Here is a 12,664-nt window from a genome sequence, read left to right as displayed (position 1 = left end):
CATCACTTTGCTTTGTGTTTCTGCATCACTATAGCTTCCTGTTGGGGACCTTGGATAAATGTCACATGGGATCTCTCTGATTATTTCTTACAGTTCCATGTGAGTCTACAATTATTTCAGACTTAACATGATTTTAAAGATGTGTGGGATTAACAGAGGCAAACTATTATATACCAGATGGATAAACAACGAGCGCCTACTGTAAAGCACAGGGAACTATATCCTGTGATATCCTGTGATAAACCATCCTGTGATAAAACATCATGGAAAAGAATATGAAAAAGAACGTATATACATGTATAACTGAGTCACTTTGCTGTACAGAGAAATTAACACAATGCTATAAATCAACTATACTTCAATAAAACCTTTAAAAATAATTAAAAATGTGGAACGAATTAAGTGGTTTTTCTGCTTTTCAAAAAGACCAAAATTAACTTATCATCCATTAGTCCCCTTTGAGGAAAACCAGCTCATCATACATGTTTCAGTATTGATTCCCTCACCATCATAGTATTTCATAAGAATAGTTGACTGGTGTTAGTGGTATAGGGTTGTAGCTACTACATCCCAAGATACTGCTGTCCTTTACCAAAAAGAGCTCAATCTCCCCTAAGGTATGGTCTCCTGCTCTGTGGTACGCAAAACCCAGCGGAATGGGAACACCAATTAAAACACACAGAGCATATTTAGCTGTAGGTCCTTTTATTAACTGCAGCAAGAGCAGAAATGGGATAGTCATTAGAATGATTTTACCATAAAGATATTCTTTTTAACCAACAGCAAGAATATATGAAGTATCTGTATGTCAAATGCCACAAATGTACTTTAAACACTACAGTCTTGATCTAATCTTAAAGTGTGCCAAGATGGTTAATATTTGGTAATTATCTGTGAATTAAAGGAAGAGATAAGGGAAGATGTGAGAAAGGGTTGTGATATTTCAGATGCATAGTATATTTCTGGTATACGTGTATAATTTATACTTGAAAGACAAATTGCTTTGCTATTTGCCTGTATTTGCAACATTCATTATAGTATTAGACATGTGAGTAGTGGATCCAAAGGATTGGCAGAGATGATGGCTTAATAACACCAGGTTACATATGTATTTACTTGGACATAACAGCTACACATGAAAACAACACAGTTTTCAATTTCACTTAATGGCACTGAGTGGAACACGTAGCATCAAATGTAGGAAATGTGCCATTTCACCTTTGATGTTCAGAAGTCTTCAAGGAGACCAAGTAGAGAATAGAGAAACAAATTAAAATAAAGTACACTTAACCCTGGTAACTTAAGAAAAACACTATCAAACTGTGGCATGTTTCCTTCTCCAAGCACTTTTCAAGTGCAAATATTTTTGCTTTTTTTTAAAATATATTTTTTATAAATTTATTTATTTATTTATTTTAGGCTGTGTCGGGTCTTCGTTGCTGCACACGGGCTTTAGTTGCGGTGAGCGGGGGCTGCTCTTTGTTGCGGTGGCTTCTCTTGTTTCAGAGCTCAGGCTTTAGGTGCCTGGGCTTCAGTAGTTGTGGCACATGGACTTAGTTGCTCCGTGGCATGCGAGATCTTCCTGGCCCAGGGCTCGAACCCATGTCCCCTGCTTTGGCAGGAGGATTCTTAACCACTGCGCCACCAGGGAAGTCCCTTTTTGCTTTATTTTAAAAATTGATTTATGACTACACATTTTGTATAGTGTTGTATTTTTTGCATATAACATTTTGTGACAGATTCAATTCCACCTTCCTTGCCCATCTTCACGTTAGTTCTGTGCAGAGGAGCTGGCTCTGGGGCCCAGTTCTGCTTGTTGAGATGTCAGGAGAGGTTATTGTAGGCAGCAGGGAAGATACATTTATTCTGTGTGAAGAGTCAAGCACACAAGGAGAAAATCTTTTGCCACCAAAGTTTACTGCTTTGCCCCCTGCCTTGGCATTTGGTTTTGACGCCTGCTGTAGAAGCCAAATTGTGATCATGTGGTGATAAGTCAAAAAATGAACTGTACGTAACAGAGCAGAAAAATGGAGAGCTTGGGTTTTGGATGTATTTACTGAGCAGCTGAACCAAAGCCAGCCAGCAGCCCCCCTACCTGGGACAAATTGTTAGATGGGAAAAACAAACCACAGTCTATGGAAGTCACTAGTAATTCGGTATCTGTTACCTGGTACTTGAAGCAAGTGTGGCCCCGAGTGTGATGCATGATGCACGCTACTGGTTAATCCTCACATAGGTAAGTATAAATGTTATGGAATATTTCACAGCAGATTCACCACAGGTTTTTTTTTGTTTTTTTTTTTTTTGTAAATTATTGTTCTGGTTTATCTGCTTTTAACAGACTGGAGGTCTTTACATTTTATAGAGAACAGGGAACACTTCTGTGCATACCAGTTTCCTGGCCTTATATCTTTAGGTAACTTCACTGAAGTGAATTTACTAGTTCAAGAGATAGGATAAACTGTAAGGCTTTCCATACATTTAAGGTAGTTAAGTTAGATAATTTTATTCACATGTTACTGAAGAAAGAATGAACACTTTCAGGGGTATTAAATGATTTGCCTAGATCCACAAAGAAAACCCAGGATTTAAAACCAAGCTTTCAGGTTCTGATTATTTCATCTTTCAAATATCCTGCAGCCCATCACATTGAGATCTAGGGAATAGCACACAGAAACACTCAACTATAGAAGATATCAATTATGAAATGCTTTTAGGACTCTCCACTGCCCTTTTCTGTAACTGCGTCTCCATTTTGCTTATCTCTTGGCCTCCATCTGTCAAGCATTTTCTGCTCAGGCCTCCAGGGTGTCCAACCAGGACCTCTCCGCTTAGGGTCATCTGATAAATTGCATCTCTTTGAGAGTACTAATCTTCTGGAGTAGTTCTCAAACTTTGACCACAGAATTCTAGGACCACAGGTCCCTGAGATCATTTTAAGGGACCCATGAGGTCAAAACTATTCCTATAGTTCATTTGCCTTTTCCACTATATTTTATCTACAGCGATGGTATAAAAGCAATGAGAGATAAACTGCTGACATCTCAGTGTAAAACAAAGCATTTACACCAAAATATACTAGTAATCACTGTACATTTTACAGTCACAAATTAACTATTTTTTTTAAAAAAAAAGTCAGTTTCATTTGAGTGGTTTTTTTTTTTAATTTTAATTTTTGTCTGCGTTAGGTCTTTGTTGCTGCGTGCGGGCTTTCTCTAGTTGCAGCGAGCGGGGGCTACTCTTCGTTGCAGTCCGTCCTCTTCTCATTGCGGTGGCTTCTCTTGTTGCAGAGCACGGAGCACTGGCTTCAGTATTTGTGGCACGTGCGCTCAGTTGTTGTGGCTCGTAAGCTCTAGAGTGCAGGCTCAGTAGCTGTGGCGCACGGGCTTAGTTGCTTCGAGTCATGTGGGATCTTCCGGGACAAGGGCTTGAACCCATGGCCCCTGCATTGGCATGCAGATTCTTAACCACTGCACCACTAAGGAAGCCCTCATTTGAGTGTTCTTGATGAAGCAATAAACATTTATTTTATTAAATTCCGATCCTTGAGGGCAAATCTTTTTAACATTCTGTGTGACAAAATGGGAAGGTCCCATAAAAAACTTCTGCTTGCATTCCAAGGTAGAATGGTTGCCTTTAGAAAAAGCTCTTTGTGATTAAGTTGTAAGCTGAACTAGCTGATTCTTTATTAGAAACACATTTTTACTTGAAAGAATAACCGACAAACTATGGTTATTCACACTTGGGCACTTGACAGATATTTTTGTGAAAATGAGCAGAGTGAACCAAACAGTATTGTTGTCAATGATACAATTCAAGATTTTAAGCAAAAATTAGAGTTTTAGAAAACTCGGCACCTGAGAGCTTGGTGCCCTCTTAATTGTTAAGGACTTTCCTGATGAGATTGATGGTGATGTTAGCAAATATGGTGTTCTGATATTGTATATTGAATTTGGAAGATCTTTATAATTTAGCAAACCAATATTTTTCAAATGATCAGTATGTAGGGTTACAAAATAAAGCACAGGAGAAGACCTGTTCAAATTGCAAGGTAGAACGATGGATTTTGATGTATCAAAATACAAAAAGTTATTAATATGACTGACTCCATATTGCACTAGCCTGTAAAAAAATACAAGTTGTTAAGTTTTGGTGTAGTATCAAAAAAAAAAGACCCACAATTATCTTTCCAACTATGTCTGGGGGAGGTCAAATTGTCATCAAATGCTTCAATCAAAGCAGCACATTAAAATGGATGGAACACAGAAGTAAATACAAGAACTTAGCTGTAATCGATCCAGCCAGACACTGAAGACATTTATGAAATATAAAACAATGCCACCCTTCTCAACAATTTTTTGTTTGGAAAAATATGCTTTTCAAAAAATATGTTGTTTCTTAATATCTAACAGGTTTTTTATTATTTAAAACACATTAAGAAATATTTTTTAAATTGCCTCATTTTAAATTTCTAACATTGTATCTATGTATATATCCTACAAAAACAAATGTCTTTGGGGTCCTCAAAAAATTTTAAGAGTATAAAATATTCCTGGGATCAAAAAACTTTAAAAACTTGGTCTAGCATATTTGCTTTCCAGGTAGCACTTGTGTTTTTACTACCTCCTTTACTTTTTAAAAAAATCCAAAGTAGAGAATTTCAGCCGTCTTTCAAATGTCACGACTGCGAACATGAGGGAAGTAGCTTTTATTAAAGAAAAGTTTAATGGCTCGCTGAAGTGTCTTCTTCTGCAGAAGCATAAAGTGATTCTTCGGGGCAAGAACACCCACAACCCCCTTTTTGAACTAAACCTCAGGTGGCTAAAGGATCTGACAGGATTGGCCTGTTCCTCTTAGAATTTCCAAAAAGAGGTGATAGAAAAGCTACAGATGGACTTATATCTACAAATAGAAATGCCGCAAATAGAAGGAGACTTAGCGAATTCAGTCCCACTCGTTTGCTATGTAAATAAGGGATCTGAAGCTCAGAAGCGCTATGTGATGGCTATGCAGGCACACAACAAGGTGGCGCATCTCGAACTGGAGACTCTTTGTCTCTTTCTGTGGTATCGCATATTTGGAAAATAACTTTTTAAAAAACTGTATTTTTGCTTTTTGACATTATGATGGAGTTGACCGTAATCTCATCTCAGTTAATGACTTCATCTTTCACATGATTTCTTGTGGGTAGACTACTACACAATTACTGGTAGTACAGCATAACTTCCAGAGCTATTGTTAACTTGAAATGATGAGTCAGTGCAGGATGACCTTTGCTTATCAAATATAGAAACAGAAGTTCCTCCAGATATTCATGCATTCTACATGCCTGAAGGTCTGCACAAGTTTCGGGAGTCCCCGTGAGTTCACATCAATGCTTAACTCAAGCAACTTTTGTCACGTAACTTTTCCATGTCCTTACTTCTTTCTGCCCCATGACACGGTTGAGACTAAAATGTATTTTCTCTATAGAAGCTATGTCACATAAGGAAAGCATATTACGTTTTTCAAAGTCATGCAGTCTTTTATCACTGAGAATATTTAATGTGCTGAAAAATAAACTAATTTAATTAAAATAAGAATAATCATGCCAGTTGGATTCCTTCCTATATGAATTTCTTTCATTTTTGTTGTCTTGTGACCATATATTAGACCCATAACCTGGAACAAATTCTCACAGAGGCCTGTAACTGATCATAAAGTAAATAAACAAGAAAGTGTGAACAAAAATAAAATAAATATAATGCCACAAGTGGGGAAAAGCAACTCAGAAGAATGTCTCCCAGTGTTTATGTGGCCTTAGCAGCAGCTGTGCGCACATGTAACTGAGTATAACCACCAGGGCGGTAAGTATGCAGCACTATGTGATGTGAACATTTGACAATCACATTTTTAGTTTTATTAGTGTGGACTATCCAATAGTTTAATTCATGAGACAGATTTACTTTGAAAATTAAAAATACCAGTATCTTATGAGTGTGGGTGAAGGTGGTAGTGGGGTATGTGGTATATATACTAGAAAATAGCCAGTGTTTCACCACATGTTCTCAAAACTCAGTTATTTTGAAGAGTTGGAAAAAAAATTCTTGGAACGTTCAGGTAGTCAAATGATTTTCTTGCATTGCATCTGATAAATCACTTGGTGCTATTGTGGGCATAACTATATAAAAAATAACTGGCGCCCCTCCTACCTTTCCTTGCCAACACACAAATGCCCATAGAAACTCAATATTATCCTAGGATGAAAACCAACATATTTTCTGGAAGATTATTTGTATTACTTATATGGCCAAATTTTTTTTTGATAAATATCCTTGGTTATTTTTAGTGATAGGCAAGCTCATTCTGTTCTCTGAAAGAATTCTCTCTTCAGAGCTCTGCTATCTCTGTTTGATGGATTCCTCATACATTGGAAAGGGGCAGTAACATTTTTTCCCCAAAGTGGAGTTTAATAAAGTTAGAATATCTGGACCTATTGTAAAGGTATCAATTATCCAAAGGATGAATCTGACTTTTTATAAGGGAGTCTCACCCACAGAGTTATAACTAAAGATAGAATTATAGAAACACTTTGAGTACAAGTTAATGTGTGTCTGTCTTTTTTTTTTTTTTTTTTTTTTTTTTTGGCTGTGTTGGGTCTTTGTTGCTGCACGTGGACTTTCTGTTGTTGTGGAGCACGGGCTCTAAGCACACAGGCTTCAGTAGTTGTGGCTCGTGGGCTTTAGAGCACAGGCTCAGTAGTTGTGACACACGGGCTTAGTTGCTCCGGGGCATGTGGGATCTTCCTGGACCAGGGCTCGAACCCATGTCCCCTGCGTTAGCAGTTGGATTCTTAACTTCTGCACCACCAGGGAAGTCCCTGTCTGTCTTTTAAAAATCAAAATTTTAAAGCCATGAGGATCTTGGCGAACACATTTATTTTATTATTTAGGACAAAGATGTTAAATAAAAAAGCCTACTCTGACAATAGATCCTTTCCAAGCTTAGTTATCTGAATACCTCAGCAGCATTGCCAATTATTATGTATGTTTATATTTAATATTAATGAAGATGCCTGATATTTGGGCCAGAAAATGATGTAGCTGCTCCACTGGGCTGCTGTTTTGAAGAATGTGTTCTTTCAAGCAATGATAGTATTGTCTTAGGTCTTTGAAACGCTCACTTTAATAAACTCGAAGGTGAAAACAACATTAAATTTATAAAATTTCTATTCTTTGTCACTCATTCATTTGAGCATTTATTGCCCACTTACTCTGTGATAATTACTCTTTTAAACACTGCAGATCAAATATTGATATCTATCTATGTTTCTATCTATCTATGTATCTATGTCTCTATGTATCTATCTATCGACTGCACCTCCTGGCTTGCAGGATCGTTGTTCCCCAACCAGGGATTGAACCCGGTCCCCGGAAGTGAAAGCACAAAGCCCTAACCACTGGACCTCCAGGGAATTCCCTTGATACCTATATATGAAAAACAAAGTATGGCCTCTGCCTTTGAGGAGCTTACAGTCCAATAAAATCCAGAGACCATTATGGCTAGGGCGTTAGCTCATCAGACGTCTTTGTTAACGTCTGGGTGTGTGTTACTGTGAATTCTGTTTGGAATGTGTCAAGGTTAGTTGGGAAAATCAGGTTGAAGGAAGGGTAAGGAGGACTGAATGCAGTGCATTTATTTCACATTTTTAGACGGTCTGGCCCTAGCAATAGTCCCTCCACTTTCTTTGCCCTAAAGTTGGTTAGAAAAAGCCAAAAGCCAGAGAATAAAAGCACACTTTAAAAAAACGTATAGCTACGAGAAAGAAATGTATAGCACAACTGCTGGAAGATATATTGTCAGGGCACAATTTGAGAGGATATAATTTCAGTCCTGAAACTATTGCCTTTTAGGAGAGCAAGAAAACCCACCCATTAATGATCTTTCTTTTTAAATTTTATTTATTTATTTATTTTTGGTTGTGTTGGTTCTTCGTTGCTGCCCACAGGCTTTCTCTAGTTGCGGCGAGCGGGGGCTACTCTTTATTGTGGAGTACAGGCTCTAGGTGAGCAGGCTTCAGTAGTTGTGGCACACAGGCTTAGTGGCTCTGCGGCATGTGGAATCTTCCCAGACCAGGGATTGAACCCCCATCCCCTGTATTGTCAGGTGGATTCTTAACCACTGAGCCACCAGGGAAGTCCCAAGATCTTTGGTATGAGAAAAATTTAAGTCCTCTGAGGAGAGTTTGATGATCCCTGATAGTTTGGTTTACTGTCTGAAAGCTGTTTAGCAGTGCCAACAGGCCCCAAAGAAGGGGGGCCAAGGACTCAACTGTGATGATTGTGACGTCTGAATACCAGTCACAGACACGATCTCACTCTGAGCCTCTGCTGTGAGGCAGCCTCAAGAACCTGGCATGTGTGTTTCTTCCCTCCCAGCCTCCACCCTGGTCACCCCTCCCCTGTGGCTGTCAGTCATCCTTAAAGCAACCATTTAGGTAAAATGAGCTGCTTGGAAGCTCTCTCAAAGGATTCTGGTTGTGATAATACCTCTGCCTGGGTAGACACTGATGATCTTGAAGAAAATAGTAAACTTCTGAGGGAAATCCATCAGGTATATGCTAAAATCTTGGTGCAGTGACATCACTGGACGAGAAGCAAATAAACACCAAGACTCCCTATTAAGCTCTTGCCTAAAATTAAGAGGGTAGTGATAGCAGTAGTGGTGGCCAAGAGGAAGGGAAAAAGGAAGGATCAGACAATGTTTAAAAAAGAAGAAAACCTTGCGTGGAGAACACATGTTTATTCAAGGGGGGCTCAGTTTTCAGTTTAGATTCCAAGCAAAAAATTTCATGTCCTTCCAAAAGATTATGGAATAATCCTAATCAACCTGACCTCTTACTTCATCACAGTGTGGAAGCTCTGTTCTTAGGGGCCTGGGGAGTTTGTAATCTGGGATTCCCATCTACTGTACTTCAGGGGATACAGCACCCTTTGAAATGTGCATATTGTGTGTGTATATTTGCATTTTCTACTGAAAAGGCTTATAGCTTTTATTAACTACTCAAGGGACCCTCTGACTCCAAAAAATTTAAAGTCACTCTTGCTTATAAAACACTCAATCAGAAAATACAAAGGATTCATTATAGATCGAGAGTGTGACAAAATCACCCAACTCACTTGTATTCTGAATTGTATTTTCAGAATACAATTTCCACAGAAATGTCTGGATACAGAGAAATTGCCTAGAAGCTGCCCTATAAACAACACATGAGCAACTTCCTAGACTCATGAGCTCCCAAGCAGGAAGTAGTTACCTACCAGCAATGCACATGAGACTAGAGCCATGTGGAACCCAGAAAGGTAGATAAAAGGTGATCAGATCAAGTCCCTTAGTCACCCTACACTTGGGAGTTTTAAGCTACTATCTACCAGGCATCTACTACATGACAGTTACTGAACTAGACACTATGTATACATTAATTTACACATGTCATTTTCATATAGAACAACAGATTCAGTAACTTTCTTCTTGCTGTTTGGGTGTTTTCTGTGGGTCCCTGGGGCTCAGACCATAAAATACAGCATTGCTATATGAGTCAGCTCAGGCTGCCATAACAGAGTACCCCAGGCTGGGTGGACCTAAAAGCTGAGAACAGCAAGCACTTCCACCCCCCAAAGCGAAGTGTTGGATCACTTATATAAGATGGACTAGGAAACAGTGAATCCAAACCTGTCAGCACTAGCCAATCACTCCCCTCTAACCTATAAAGGGAGCTACGGAGCCCAGGGATGTCAGTGGGCTTATTTTGGAGAGGGTGACTGATGTGCAGTGGACTTCCCCTGCCTCACCACCACCACTCTCCCTCTCACCAAGTGACAGAGATTCAAGAACATTCCTAAGAGGGCTGGCATGCATTCCCTAGGACTGGGGAGACCCAGGCAGGGGCTGTTCTTCCTAGGAGAGATCTAATGGTAAGAGGCTGCCTGGAGCTGGAAGATCAAGACAGCAAGTTATACTTCCATCCATGGCAGAGCAAAAATGGGTCTTTGCTATGGACCAATTATGGACTTCATGGAAGGGACACAGACTGGAATCATTTTGGAAGGGACCCTACCCAGGAGGACTATCTAGATGTAAGATGGATCCCACAAAGGCAGGAACCACCAGAAGTTCAAGTGCTGAGTGGGGAGTCATAAATCCCCTGATGGATGGACACATGGCCTGCTGCACCAGCACTGCAGTAATCAGTGTGGAATCAATAAAGTCTGCTTGGACCTCTGTTTTGTTTAAGGGATACCAACACCATGTTGCAACTATATCAATCAGGAGGGATATTTTCCCCTCTTTCGTGTCTTCTACACTCCACCTTAGAATATACCAAAGCAGTATCACATAAGTGGAAAAGCTAGAGAAAGGGGGAAAAAAAGAAGCCAACCATCTCCCCCCACTGCCCCACCCACCGTAAGCTTCCTGAAGCAGGTGTTAGTTGGTAGAGGGAGAAGAGGAACTGGGCAAGAATTAAAATGTTATTATGGTGGATGGAACTGAACTCAACTTTTATATAACATAAAGGTAGTGTGACTATACATCTTATTTGCATGTGGCAGCCCTAATTTTCACCTCATGCCCTCGTGTAGATAAGAGCCATCCTTTTCACTTTCAACAAGGACATGGTTTGGATGATAAATTATATGGTATCCAATCTAAGAATGACGCAAAAATATATGGTATCTAGTTTGGAAATTTCATCCACAGTTGAGAAGAACAAGTGAATCTTTCAGACACAAAGCAGAGGTGGTAAGAAGGGTGCTTTGTTTCTTACATACGAAGTAAATGTAACAGAACGCTAGGAGAAAAAAGAGGAATTTTGTTCGTGGTATATTTTATACAGATAGTTATAATAAACTTTGTAATTAGCATTCTAGATTGTATCTTTCTTTCTAAATGCAGTCATACTTAAGAGATTGTTTTACAGTTTTGATCTTGTTTCCAGGTAAATGGGACCTTTTTTTTTTGTTACATAGAGTTATCAAGATCTGTATGAAACCTGCTTAACTATTACAATCAAGATTCTGGTTACCAGGGACTTCCCTGGTGGCACAGTGGTTAAGAATCTGCCTGCCAATGCAGGGGACAGGGGTTCAAGCCCTGGTCCGGGAAGATCCCTCATGGAGCAGCTACGCCCATGAGCCACAACTACTGAGCCTGAACTCTACAGCCTGCGAGCCACAACTACTGAAGCTCACATGTCACAACTACTGAAGCCCGCGCGCCTAGAGCCCAGGCTCCACAACAAGAGAAGCCACCGCAATGAGAAGTCCGTGCACCACAACAAAGAGTAGCCCCCGCTCGCCACAACTAGGGAAAGCCCGCGCACAGCAGCAAAGACCCAACGGAGCCAAAAATAAATAAATTTATATATAAAAAACTCTGGTTACCACAATGGACAAAGTAATGTAAGCAGATTGTGTTACACAATTTTTTATCTAAAGGTTATTTCTACCTGGGTGCATTTCTCATTACATAAGGGACAAGAAAACCAGGGAAAATTCTACAAAATTCTTGACCTAAATAATTATACCTAGAAAATATTTCTGTCATTTCAACTGAAAATATCTCACTTTGTATGTATGGCTGTTTTGCAGAAAATTACTTTCAATTAACTGGTTTTAAAATGAAAATATTCGGGCTTCTCTGGTGGCGCAGTGGTTGAGAGTCTGCCTGCCGATGCAGGGGACACGGGTTCGTGCCCCGGTCTGGGAAGATCCCACATGCCGCGGAGCGGCTAGGCCCGTGAGCCATGGCCGCTGAGCCTGCGCATCCGGAGCCTGTGCTCCGCAATGGGAGAGGCCACAGCAGTGAGAGGCCCGCGTATCGCAAAAAAATAATAATAATAATAAATAAAAAGTAATTTTAAAAATTTAATATTCATGTAAAGAGAGAGACATGTAAATATTTTAGCTGTGGGTTACATTGTAGAAGCATAATTTGTCGTAGAGACCATCCTCTTCCATCAAAACAGTCTGAGGAAACAGGTGTAGAACAGATTATACTCCATTTAAAACATTGCTTGCTTTACTGTTTTTAAATAGGCTATGTGAAACTGTGCCCGCTGGGAAAAAATGAAATCAGAATGAATCATACACCCAAAGGTCATTGATCTAAAAATACAGGTCCTGTGAAAGGGGTAAACATGTTCAAGTTAGTGGAAGTCATCAAGTGAGAGGACTTTAGAATCCTTCCAAACCGTTTAAGCCTCCGAGGTTGTTAATTAATTTATCAGGAACAGAGAAGGCAGCCACTGCCTGGTGCCCTGTGTCGGCGGGGGGCAGAGCAGATGCAAAGTGCCCCTGCCAAGGAGGGACCGAGATCAAGGGGCTCCGCTCCGCACGGCAGGGAGGGAGAAGCATCTGTGCGAACACCCGGAGAGCTGCGCCTCGGTCCCCAGGCTTCTCGTGGAAGGCAGACCTGAATGGTGCGCAGGAAGTGCTGTGGATGGTGGCGCTGGGCGGCTGCACTTCCGCAGCAGAAAACTAACTGGTGGAAGCAGGCCAGCGCTGTTGTCATCAGGGCAGCGAACAGAACCCCCAAAGCGAGGAGAGTCCGGCATCCCTCCTGTAGATGCTGCTACAGTTGTTCTGGACAGAGAAGATACTGCTAAAGGAGCAGGGAAGGGCCTGCT

This window comes from Hyperoodon ampullatus (assembly GCF_949752795.1).
Source record: "Hyperoodon ampullatus genome assembly, chromosome: 1".
Classification (NCBI taxonomy): domain Eukaryota; kingdom Metazoa; phylum Chordata; class Mammalia; order Artiodactyla; family Ziphiidae; genus Hyperoodon; species Hyperoodon ampullatus.
This window is presented reverse-complemented; position numbering follows the sequence as displayed.